This window comes from Akebia trifoliata, chromosome 7 (genome assembly GCF_017979445.1).
Source record: "Akebia trifoliata isolate Shusen 1 chromosome 7, ASM1797944v1, whole genome shotgun sequence".
Lineage (NCBI taxonomy): Eukaryota > Viridiplantae > Streptophyta > Magnoliopsida > Ranunculales > Lardizabalaceae > Akebia > Akebia trifoliata.
In genome coordinates, this window is record NC_141381.1 from 12,281,953 (window position 1) to 12,295,360 (window position 13,408).

A 13,408-nucleotide genomic window follows, 5' to 3' on the forward strand; every position below is an offset into this window, starting at 1 on the left:
TGTGGCCGACTCTTCTTCAGGTGCAAGGTTGATGAGGCTAGTACCTCTAGGAGTAATCCAATTGAAGATATTGCAGATAGTAGTGGTGACCGAGGCAGTAGAGGTGGTAGGGGCCAGGCAGATAGGGTTTCCAAAGTAGAGATCCTTGAGAAAGAGAGTGAGAGGGTTCCTAATACATCTCTTCTTTGTGGCTTGGGGAGGTACATCTCTATGTTGGTTTGATTGGATATCCCTACCCCTTACCCTTCATTTAGCTTTAGGGGTAGGTGGAGTGCGTTTCTTTCTATTGCTGCCATATTCTCGGATGATATCAGGGCACAGTTTTCTACTCTTGGTTTAGGAGCCTTCTTGCAGAACCCAGTACTCAGGGCTGATCGACCCTTATTTTTGGCTATGGTAGAGAGATGGTTCCCAGTGACATGCTCGTTCCATATGCCCGAGGTGGAGATAAGTATCAGGCTTTCAGATTTTGTGGCGATTACAAGCACTAGCATGGACGGAGAGCCTCTGCCCTTGTTTATGTTGATAGTTTAGGAGGTGGAAGAGTTATTGGGTATGGCTAGAGTCCCTGCCTCTATGGTGGTGAAGATGGGGCGCATCAGCACGGAGGTATTGATAGGCTTGCTGCTAATAAAAGGGGGGGACGGTGCCCCACACACTTACAGAGAGAGCAGCCCGTTTCGGAGATAGGGACTTTGATATAGTTTTTAGGATCTGCTTTCTTCTCCCCATTGGCAGCTATTTATTTTTGGAGGATGACTCTTCAGTTTCCACTACTATCTTCTCTGTAATGCACGACATTGATCATATCGGAGACTTCGATTGGGGGACTTTGATCTATGGCACCATCTTGGCGGGCCTAGATCGAGTGGTGAAGGAGATTACTGCGCCTTGTGGAGCTGGGATCTCTATTCGATTTTTTCTGGCAGTTCATCGATGTAATGAGATCTCAATTTCATTTCTTTATCTAATTCTCTCTCAATCTTCTATTCACTTGTTTGACACCTTATCTTCTTCTTCAGATTTTTGTTCATGTCTAGTTCCCTTTTTACTTGTCCACTTGGCGTCACCCAAATGAGGGTTATCCATTGGGTACCTTTTGGGCTATTAGAGATGCTAGGACTATTAGGAGCAGTCCTAGGAGTGCCCGAGCCCACATTGATTGATGTCGTCTCCGAGACGTGAGTACCTGAACCCTTACTCTGTATTATTTCAAATTTGGAGCTATCTATATCTGTTATTCAATTGTCTCTTTTGTAGATCTTCTCTGTCACTCTGCAAGATCACCCTCGCACCGTCAATAGGATGCAGGAAGTGGGGAATGCCTACAGACGTAACACCAGGCAACAATGCTATCCCTATTTCATTGGAGAGCAGAGATACACCTTTTATTTGGGGGAGCACTTTTTTTTTTAGCATGACGGGAGCCTTCGTATCCTTGTCGCTCCACCAAAGCCTATTTTAAAGGCTATGACGGTGGATAAGTATCTTGCCCAATCGAGGGGCGTTGATGTTGCTGGCCTGGTGAGTGGTAGTGATTATCAGGCCTGGTTTAGGGAGGCTTCTATTAGTTGCATTATGTCTGCAGTCGCTACCAGAGGTGAGATCATTGACATTGGAGGGGTTTTGATCCAAGAACATGTTGTTACGATATGAATTTTGTCCCTGTTTCTCTTTCTTCAGAACTCTCTGCCTCTTATAGTTCTCATTTGGTTTGTGCTTTTGATTTCAGGCTGATGATCTTCGTTGCCTCCGAGAAGGTTATGATGTTATCGAGGTTCAGGCAGCGAGGGCCGTGGAGATGGAAAATAGGTGGAGGACCTCTAAAAACGAGGTGGAAGAGCAGGCGGCTCGTTTTGAGGCACAAGAGGCTCGCTTAGAGGAGTAGGCTGCTCGTATTCAGGAGCTAGAGCTTGTGATGGCCCTATGGGAGTCTCGTTTCCAGGCTGAGATGGTATGTCACTTTTTATTTTCTTTTTCTTCTGTTTTGTAGCTCGTAGTTCATTTGTATCCTATTCTGATTGATTCTCTCATGATTTTTTCAAGACTATCATTGACACAGAGATGGAGCGAGCACCTCTGCGTGCCCTCCGACACCTCCTAGGGTAAGCATTTAAATTTTAGTTGTTCATTTCCATGCATTTTCTATATATATTTGCCTATCTATTTACTTGTTTTGTTTATTTCTTTTCAGGCTTCTTCCACCAATCCCTTCGTCTTGAGTGTTGATCATGCGGGGACCACAGAGCAGGATACTGCTCTAGATGCAGAGCTTTTCTTCACAGATTTTGAGGGACAACTGTGGCTACACGGTTTTCTTTCTTCCGGGGTGTCAGGTTCTGGTGTAGTGGTGGGATCTTCGTCTGGAGCGATCCTGGAGACTCAGAATACTCGAGACGATGTTGTCCTCCCTTCAATATGACTTTTTGATGTACCTTGTAAAACATGTAGACATTTGTGTTAGTCTTTTGGAACTATTCATGTAGACATTCTCACATTTTGTATATATGCATCTATGTTTGTTATATTTATTGCATTGTTATGATCGCATATGTAATTGATTCGAGCCTCAACAGACCCCTTGGGAGTGATATCGATTACCAGGGCCTCCATAGACCTTATGCTTGTTTGTGAGCTTATGGGAGTGGGTAAAGGGTGCGATTAAGGTCCTAAGGACCCTTTTAGTGTATTCTCGAGTGATGTGAGTCGTTTGTGGGCCCATGAGCCCGGTAGTGAGTGATTTGCAACCGTGGGCTTCAAGAGCCCTGCACAAAGTGATGAATGCGCGAGCTTTTGAAATAGCCCCAAACTTAAGCATGCTTAAAAAGATTCTAGCATTTTGAGTGTAAGAGGGCTTGGGTTATTTTTCACATGATTTTGAGATCTCGGGATGTGAGGCGATCGTAAAAATAAACATCTTATGGTTCTCAAAAGTGACGAAAAGAGGTAAGTTAAAATACCTAGGTTTTAAAACGTTCTGGTCCGTGCTTCCAACACGGATAAATCAAATTATATTTCTATCTGTATTTTAAATACAGATAAGTTGTCTACGGTTTCATCCGTGCTTTTAAGACGGATAGATCAATTTTGACTTCATCTGTGTTTTAAGCACGGTTAAATCAGTTTAATTTGATCCGTATTTGAAATACGGTTAAGCCTATTCTTTCTTTATCCATACTCAAGACACATACCAACACGATTTTCTATCTTTTAGGCTTGTTTCAACCCTGATTTTGCCTTAACATTTCATTTTCCATGATTTTTACCTCCCTCTTTCACATTTTGGGCAGATTTTTGCTTTCCTTCTTCTTCAAGACTTCTTCCCAAGTTCCATGGATGTGCCCCTCGCTCTTCCTAACTTGAAAATGTATGGCATTGTTGATCCTTTCTTGAGTAGTTGGATTGATAATATGGATAGTAATGAGAAAGCTCAATGGTGTTTGAATGTTCACTTTTTTCTTGCCAAAGGTCCTATTGCAAAAGAGATTGATTGAGGCAATGTTGGGGTGTTAGGTTCTCGAACTCAATCTTTTTTTTTTATTTTGGGAACATGAGATGACTCCCACTATTGAGGAACTTGAAGTGTTGTTGGGTCGCGGGATGTCGGGTGTGATCGTTGTTCCACCTTTGTGCGATGGTTATTGAGACGAAGCTTCCGACTTCTTGGGGATAAATCGTAAGTTTTTGAAAATCTCGGATGGTGGATCGATTTTGAAAACTATGTCGAGATTTTTCGTGGTCGAGCATCTTACGGATCCCTCGAGATCGTTGGTTCATTTTAATGCTCTCACTTTAATGGTGGTGAGTCAACTCTTATTTTCTGGTGGTGGGGACATTATGGACCTTTTCTTTATTAATGTGACACAACAAGTTCAAGAGAGATATCGGTTAGCCCCCATGCTTTTGATTGAGATGTTCCAATTTCTCACGGCTTGTAAGTCTGGTCATGATCTGATTTTCAGCGAATACGCTCCACTCTTGCAGATAAATTCCAAATTTAGCATAGATTTAAATTTACTAGTTTTTCAAAAGTTTAGAATGCTCCTATTTTTGTAGCTTTGGTTTATGGACTATAGAGCTTCGACTGAAGCTGTTAACTGCCCATTATGCATTAATGCTGATCTCGTGCTCATGATGTCGAAGCAAGTTGCTCCCTTGGTCTAGGGTGGTAAAGAGGAATGATATGCCTTTATTTGCAACCTTGATGATGGAGAGGTGAGATGGGTCGGTGTATTCCAACCTCGGGGGTCTCCCGTGATTACATTTGACGGGGCCCGTTTCCTTGCCTTGATCGTCTTCACGAGGCGACTCATTATGTACCACTTCGGGTTCTCTGGCAATTTGGCTATATCAAGGTGTGCTCATTCTTGAGAATTTTAATGAGTTAGTTGGTCCCTTATCCACCCTACTTCTGAGTCGACTCGTGAAAGAATGGAATCTAGTTGAGGTTTTGAGTCGACCAGTCTTTACAGCCCACCTATTCCAGTCATAATTGCATTGGATTTGAGAACTCATCTCTGGAAGACAATCGGTGTCGGTAGTGCCCCAAGCACGTCCTGGTGATTCTTCATTTTTTGACTATCGAGATCGAGTGGAAGAGTCTCAAATTGATCATCGTCGAATTCGGCCTATTTGGCTCAAATTCAAAAAGAAGATGCATAAGGAGATTGCTAGATCGACATCTAAACTTGTATGTTCGGGGTCTAGTGATAGCGGTGAAGTTGCTAGGCTTTGAGCCGAAATTGTTGAGTTGAGGGATCGACTTACCCAGAGTCTTCATTTTGACGACTTTACAGCATATTTGGTGAGTCGTGACGCTTCAGATGCTGAAATAGTGACTAGCTAAGCTGTTTGAATCTGTACTTTGGAAGAACGTCTTGACTCATTTTTCATTTCTTACCATGATGTTTGAAGGGTTGCGTATTGTATTCCCGCTTTTGTATTTTCTTGACATTATCTAAATGTATGCAAAATATTAAAATTTTAATGCAAAGAAAATATGTTTTGTACTTACTTGGCCTCAGGTGTATCTATTATTCTTGAAAATATGAAGTTTTATTGAATAAGTCCTAGATTTGTCGTCATTGGCCAAAATAGTAGTTTTTTTTAAATTTTATGAAATGTCTTTATTAAATAAGTACAATAAATTTATGATTTGTAAAATCTTTGGCTGGGATGGTTTTGGTATTTTCGCCAACCATAGAGGATACGAGCGTCAATTATTTTTTTGATTCCTTTAGAGTCATCCCCATTGCCTTGGTACTGGAAGACTATTATCTGTTTGGGCCTCGGGATTTCCTAAAAAGATTTTGTCGTTCACAGTTTATATTCTTGTGGGTCAGGAGTTTTTTTTCCTTATTGCCCTTGGTGCCAGTTACGATTTTCACTAGACCCGATTTTCACATTTTTACGCATTGACACCATTTTTTGAGATTTTCATCATGCTAATGGTTTTTATCTTGCCATAATTTGATTCTTTTACTCATAGTGCTGTAGACACCCCATTTTTGCATCCGCCTGATTAATCAACTCGTCAACCCGATCGCAAGGATTCCCAATGATGGATGTGTATTCCATTGCTTTACTTTGTTACCAGATTTGTTTCAGAAATCCAGATGAGGTATCTCGAATTGACAAAACCTTAGAAACCACGCTACGCTAGGAAAGTACGACCCCAGAAACATAGAAATCATTATCTTGCAGACCAAAAAGAAGCTTCACGATAAAAATCATTAAAAATTATCAAATTATCAAAATACCCCTAACCTCAAAACAACCCTAGAGCCTACGTTACGGTTAGGAAAACCCATTCGAACACATAAAATGACAAATCGGAACCAAATAAATCATTTCACCAATTTTAACAGAATTTGACAAAATTACGAAAATGCCCCTCATAAAGTTCACAATCATTTCACACAAAAAATTTCATAAATAACAAAAACTAATATTTCCATTGAATTCCTTACGAAAAACCGATTCTAAAACATCCTAGAACATTAAAAACCGACTTAAAACGTGAAAAGTCCTCTCCGGGGGCAAAACGATAATTTCACAATTTTCATGATAAAAAATTCCGAAATTAATAAGTAAAACATTAAATAATTAAATTTAAACATTAATGAAATTAATTTAAAAATTTGAACCTAAAAAATCGATTAATCGGACTCTCAGGCAAAATTGTTGAGGGTTCGTGGGATATTTCTTTAAGGACCCCTCCATTTGGGGGTCCAAAGAATTAAAAATATTTTAGAGGAGGGGTTCTCCAAAAATCAAAGTAAATCAAGCAAGACTAAGGTCAAGGTATTAAAGTCAATCAAGTGAGACTGAAGTCAAAATTAAAGTCAATTAAGCAAGACTGAAGTCAAGATATTAAAAGTCAATCAATTAAGACTAAAGTCAAAACATTAAAAGTCAATCAAATAAGACCAAAAGTCATAATAGAATTCTAATTGATTAATAACTCTATCTAATAGAGTTCTAACTTAAAAATAATTCTACCTAAAACAATTCTAATTAAAACACAATTCTACCTAAAACAAAGTCAAATTAAAACACAACTCTAATTAAACGATCTCTAATTAAACACTAACTCTATCCAAATCAACTCCTAAAAACATCTATAAATAGAGGTGCTCACACCCTATTTTCGTATCAAATTATAAACCTTAAGAGAAGTAGGTCTAGAAGCTCCCCTAGCCCCCCATAAACCCTAGTTTTGGAGCCCCAACTCCTTAACTAACATCCCTCCTTCAATTTTAGTCTAGAAAACACCCAAAAGCCTTCTAAAAACACCCCCAAATCCGCAACGAACTTGAAGAGTTCAGATTCAAAAACAAGGAGATACCTTGCCTCGGAGATCCGAAGTCAAATCCGGAAGCAGAACGAAGTAAGGGAGCACGGTACAAGGAATTCTTTTTGTCAGATCTGAGGGAACCAAGTCCTTGCCATCAGAAAGGTAAACCTTTTATTTTTATTTATTTTCTTATCTAGGTTTTAGCAATGTAATTTACTTGAGAATTTAGTAGAGACCGGCTTTGGCCGGGCGGGGTTGGTGCCTAACACTTTCCAACCCCGTAACTTGATCCCCGAATTCAGTTTTTTTGGTTTTAGATTAGTTTTTATCCGTTTAGAGTCATTGATCGGTTCCTAGACCGTAATAACTAGGTGGCGACTCCCAAACCTCAAGGGTCAAAAGCGGATCCGCGCACCCCGCGGATCGAGGGCGCTTTCAAGTGCCTTTTCGAATTTTTACTATATCATTTCAGACTATGCTTGTATTTTTTGGCTCTTTATATTACTATTTTGGCTCGGAGTTTTTGTGTCTTTGTGATTTGGTGATTCAAGTTGAGCTGCGAGATCGGCGACTCTACTCTTATAGTGTCACTTTTTCTTAAGTGATCGATCTGGATTCTTCTCTCGAGTTTGCTGACGACTATTCGTGGTTCAAGAACTCAAGTTGAGTTTTGAGATCAGCTATTCTACGCTTTAAGATGCTCTTTTTTTTTAATATCTGATCTAGATTCTCCTTTCGAGTCTTCCAATGACTAATAAGATTTGAGGTTTGGATCAAGTCACAAGATCATTGGTGCTACCATTATTACTGTGTTGCCCTAGAACATTCCCTGATTCGAAAGGACTTTTGTTGGGATGAAACGTAGGCTTAGGCTAATGGTAGTAAAAGGATATAAAAAGGTTAAGGTGCGGTCTTAGTTTATCTGAAGTGGGCTAGACATGGGGTTTGTCTATTTTTGTTTCAAAAAGGTGTTGTATGTCTCCTCCCAATGACTCTTGAATTTGTTTAGGCTGGAAATTTGGGTCGATCTCAAGATCAAGTGTCTGATTTTTTGACCTTTTTGATTTTTTTTTGTATTTTTAGCCATTTACAGTTATTCTCATGTGGGCCAAAAGTACTTGATGCTTTCTTTTGATTTTTTATTTTATTTTCTTTTTATCTTTTTTTTATTTTCTTTTATTTTGTAACGTTGACTTGCCCTAGTCTTAGGTTAAGAAATGAATGTGATAGCTCAAAAGGGTTGACTAGGGTTGATAGTTAGTTTAGGATAGCAAAAATGGGCTTTTCTCATCTCAAGGTCAGATCTCAGGCGTAGTATTTCTTGACCATGTTAGCATTGATCAGTTGAGAAAACACTTGTTCGTTCATTTTTGTAAGGACCAGAGCTCCTCTTTTCATTACCTTCTACACGATGAATGGTCTCTCGTAGTTTGGTCAAAACTTTCCTTTAGTATCTTCTTGGATTGGTAAAATCTTCTTAAAAACAAGGTCTCTTGGTGAGAAATCTCTAGGCTTGACTTTTTTATTATAGGCACGAGCTATTCGTCGCTGATAGATTTGTCTATGGCAAAGGCCTGCAAGGCATTTTTCTTCAATCAGATTTAACTGGTTAAGTCGAGCTTGAATCCATTCAGTTTCATCCAACTTTGCTTCTTTTAAAATCTAGAGAGAGAAAATCTCAATCTCGACAAGTAAGACTACTTCCATTCCATATACTAACGAGTATGACGTTGTCCCAATCGAAGTCTTGAACGAGGTTCGATAGGTGTGAAGTGCAAAATGCAACATATTGTGCCAATCCTTATATGTAACAACCATCTTCTCAATGATTTTTTTAATGTTCTTGTTGGCTGCCTTGATAGTCCCATTCATTTTAGGTCTGTAGGGTACCGAGTTGTGTTGAGTGATCTGGAAGTCTTCGCACATCTTGATCATATCTTTGTTCTTGAAATTCTTAGCGTTGTCAGTTACTAATCCGTTGGGAAGCCCATACCGACAGATGATATTGTTCTTGAAAAATTTTAGGACGTTACTTTTCGTGATGTTGGCATATGATGATGCTTCTACCCACTTGATAAAGTAGTCGATAGCAACGAGGATGAAGTGATGCCTGTTTACATCTTTTGGCGAGATCTGCCCGATGACGTCTATGGACACGTGATTTATTCATTTTTGAATATATCAACCACTTTGGGAGAGGTTTGGAGTCGCCACCATTTATATTTGAAATGGGTGTGAATGGTCACCTGGATTATATTTTTTTTAAAATCATGTTTTTTTGGCTTTTGATGACTCTCGTTCGGATATGGCCCATTTGGTCCAATTTTTGATTCAAGGTAAAGGGGTCCATTTTATGGAGTAGGAAAGGTGTTAGGCACCCTATTCCATCCACCGTTGGTGGTAAACTTGAACTCGATCCATTTTTAAAAATAAAAATAAAATAAAAGGAAATCAAAAATATCCGATGTGTGTCCTCAAGTCTGAGGAACTTTGATTTTGGTTCAAGCCATTAAGGGTACCCTTATTGAAAAAGGGGTCCTTTGATGACTCAAACCATTGTGATGTGTATGCAAAAATGTAGAGAAAGGGGTGTAAGAAGAAGAGGGAAAGTTGAAGGGGAGAGAGAGGGTGATCCTTATCCAAAGCCTACCTTGTTCTTTTTGACCTTTTTTGACTTTCTTCAAAAGATGAGTCTTCTTTGAATTTCCTTGATTTATTTGAGAGAGTTGAGAGTTGAGAGAAAATTGAGAGTTGAGTATTGAGGGTTAAGAGTTGAGGTGAGTTGAGAGTTTAGATGAATGAGTATGATATTGAGATAGAGTAATTTTTCTTATGAGACTTGGGGTTTTTTTCAAACTTTTATTAGGTAATGAGAGTTGAGAATAACGGGGGTTTTATAGAATTTGGGAGTTATTTTTAAGGGTAAGATGGGGTGAAATGTTGGGAGAGTAGAGAATGACATGAGTTTTGAGGGTAGGGGGTATGAAATTAGGAGTTGGGAGAGGGATAATGATGTAATGGAGGTAAATGGGTTGTGTTTTGATCCAAATGGTTTGGATCTTACCCAAACCATTTGAGTGGAGTGTTTGGTGAGGTGAGATAATGAGTGTTTAAAAGGATGGTTATAATTGAGTGATGTTTGGTTTAAGAGAATGGAGGGTATAAGAGGGTGGTTAGGAGGATGAGGGAGATGGTGACATGTGATAAGATGTGTGGAGATTGGGAGTTTAGATTAATTGATGGGAGAGAATGAGTGTTTGAGAAAGGATGTAGGCTTAGGTTGTAGAGATGGTAGATTAGAGGAAGGTGGTGGTTGGTTAGTAGGGAGTGATGATAGTAGGTTAGGAGGAGATGATTGATTTGAGATGAGGGATGTAGGTTTGGGTTGTAAAGATGGTAGATTAGGAGAAGGTGGTAGTTGATTAGTAGGGAGTAATGATAGTAGGTTTCGGGGAGGTATGGGTTGATGTGAATTTTTTAGAGAAAAAATAATGGGGTAGTTAATTTTTTAAAGAAAGGTGATGGGAATTAGTAGTTTGATAAGGGAAGTAAGATAAGGTGATGACATATATCATTTTTGATGAAGAAGTGATGATTCGTTTGATGTGGGTGGTGGTTTGTGGGTTAGGGTTATGGGTTGGATATGTATTGGATATGAGTTTGGGCTTAACAGTGTTGGGCTTGTGTTTTATGAGGGTTTTTGAGTTATAGGAATTGGTTGGGGTCATTTTGGATTGGATTTTTGATGGTAGGTAGGTTTTAGGATTTAGGTAAAATGGGGTTGAAGTTAAGTTAGGGGAGGGGAGGTGAGATATTGATTTAGGAGGGTTAAAGGTTTATGGGCCTTAGGTGAGCTTAGGGTATTTTCGATTCGGGAACAGAGCGGTGAAGGTTATGGGAGGTGGTGGCTATCCCAAGTCTCATTTTTTAATTTTATTCATGTTTTGAGAATTTTTTTTGGAATCATTTGATTGATCGAAATGCCACGTGTTAGCAAATTGGGCTTTTTAGGCCCGCTGGTGAATTTTATTCAAAATTGGGTGTTTTTATTTTCGACAACAGAGTGATGAAGGTGGGGGTAGGTCAAGTCCTTTTTTATGGGTCCACTAGTCCCTTAGGGGGTCCTAGGGGCCTCAGTTCAATCAAAATGCCATATTTGAGTGATTCGAGCTTTTAAGGCCCGTTAGTCAATTTTATTATAAGATTGTTGTTTTTGGGCCCTTTCGAGTGGGGTCTGTTCAAATTGGGTTATCTATAGCTGCCTTTATTTGTAGGAATTGCGTGCAAAAAACTACAAAGAATAGACTAAACCCGTATTTATACGGGCCAAATTTTTTTTGTAAAACACGACTTTAGATTACCGATTAAATTGATGAATTTTGTGAAAAATGGCAACTCAAGCATAGGGTCTAACAGATTTTTGCCTTATTAATTCCTTAATCTCGATGGTGTGGAGCTCGTGTGAGATCTTGGATTTGATGAAAATTTGATGAGTTTTGAAATCCGACTATTTCTTCGGTCGTGTTTTGACAAATCGAAATTGAATGCAACTCGAAAGATTTTTGAAGATTTTTTTTAATCCACTCTTCATTGCCTTCTCTTATTGATTTTATTCTATTTCTACCATAAGTTAATCCTCTCAATTCATGCACTGTCCCTTGTAATGACACCTTTCATCCTTTCAACGGTGCAAGAAATAAGGTGGTTAACAGTTACCACAAATCGAAGAGATAGTTTTGCAGTTGGAACTGAATCAACTAAGATCTGAAATGCGACAGTCAGTAGAGATTCACTAGACCCAACTTCAGTAATTCCACTTCTATTTACTGTTAGCCCATCGGGGAGTATAGCAAAACTAGGGGGAAGGAGTGCTACATAGTCTGGGTCTCCCCCATTTAGAACCACGTTCATTGCAACAACATCAACATGAGCATAGATTACAAAAGAGCACATTTCATCGGTGCTACTCTCTTGTAATATCAACATGTTGCTCTGGCTGGAATTTGGAGTATTAACTCGTAGTAGAGAGACACAGTTACTAGGATCTCTGCCATTAGCAATATGTGTCATTTCTTGAACAACACCGCCATTAGAAAAAATGTCCCACTTACTTCTAAAGTTCTCATCGCGAAGGAAATTAAAAACTCTCTTTGGTGGGATTGGAAGTCAGAAGGAAGTAGCCGCACTTAGCACAATACCAGGAGGACTATCGGGATCATCTATGCTTTTTCTAGTCATGACCCTTACATCTTCAACGCCACTTCTCGATAATGTTGTCCATGTGTGAGCAGAGAAGCACTCATACCAGAACAAAAACTCATCACCATTCTCTCAGCCAACTTCAACATACTCTTTCGTCCTTCTTGACTTGTGATCACACCAACATCTCCAGCAGGCAAGTTACTAGTTATAACACTTGCAAGGCGTTCACACTGTTGATCTAGAGTAGCAACCCAACGCTTTGCTCCAAATCCAAGGTCAAGGTTAACCAGCGATTTATATATAGTGTGACCTATTTTGTCATGCACTTCAACATGTTCAATCCATACAATCTTGGGGTATCCATTCGGCATTTCTTGGATTACATAGTCAGATGGCCTTCTTTGATATCTCAATATTGGGCTAGGATGTAAATGGTCCAATGACACATCGACAACCACCCAAATTTTCAAGGGGGTGCTATTTACAATACCTTACAAAAAAACTATGTTGTCATCACTTGAAGGGCTCTATTGTAGTTTCCTGTTATGCCTGTTGATAAGACCTCAAGACTCATTGCTCTTGAAAAAATGCTAGAAAATACAATGGACCACTGATTTACATCCATAAGGATCTCAACAAGGGAATATGATTCTTGGTTACAATGGCACTTTCTCGTGAAGTTTCTATTTTCAATCCAAGAGGTTCCAGCCCAATTCCCCTAGGAAAAGTTTCCATGTACTCTTCTTAATTTAGAATCTCATAAGTATCGTCAAGGCCACACATCCGTAAGGGTTCCCTAAGTTGGGCCATTCAGATCATCTTTTCCATTGCTGAGACTGCAAACTCGATGATCAACGGTTTATCTGCCTCAGTAGGCCCGGAGAGTGATCTCAAGAGAGGCTTGCTCATGATCAATGTTTTGAAACATTTGCATCTTACCTAGTGAGTCGTGGTGATGATGGGGCAAGCTATCTAAATTCGTACTTTGGAAGAGAGCATCGATTCATCGAGACTTGTGATTAGCACAATATATTTTGTGTTTTCTTTTTGTTAGCAAAAAATGTAATGTAAAACTTTTGAAATAAAAAGAAAATAGGTTTTTACTTACTTGGCCTCAGGTGTATCTATTGCTTTGAAAACATGAAGTTTGAATCAGTCCTAGATTTTTCATTCGTCGGTAAAAATAGTAGTTTTGAAAACATTTTGAATTTTTGTGATTTGCCTTTGTCGAATAAATATTGAAGATGCAGAATATGAACATTTATGAAAAAATCCTTTGTTACTTCGATGACTTACGTGCTTTTGCTAACTATTGAGGATATAAATATCAATAGCTCTTTGACTCTTTTTAGAGTCATCCCCAGTGTCCTAGTACTGGGTGAAAATCGATTAAGCATGGGACTTGGGATT

General features: G+C 39.1%; 1 pseudogene; it reads right to left on the reverse strand.

The window, feature by feature from the left end:
- Positions 1 to 11,440: 11,440 nt before the first annotated feature.
- LOC147398230 (homeobox-leucine zipper protein MERISTEM L1 pseudogene) lies at positions 11,441 to 12,907 on the reverse strand (annotated as a pseudogene).
- Positions 12,908 to 13,408: the final 501 nt, after the last annotated feature.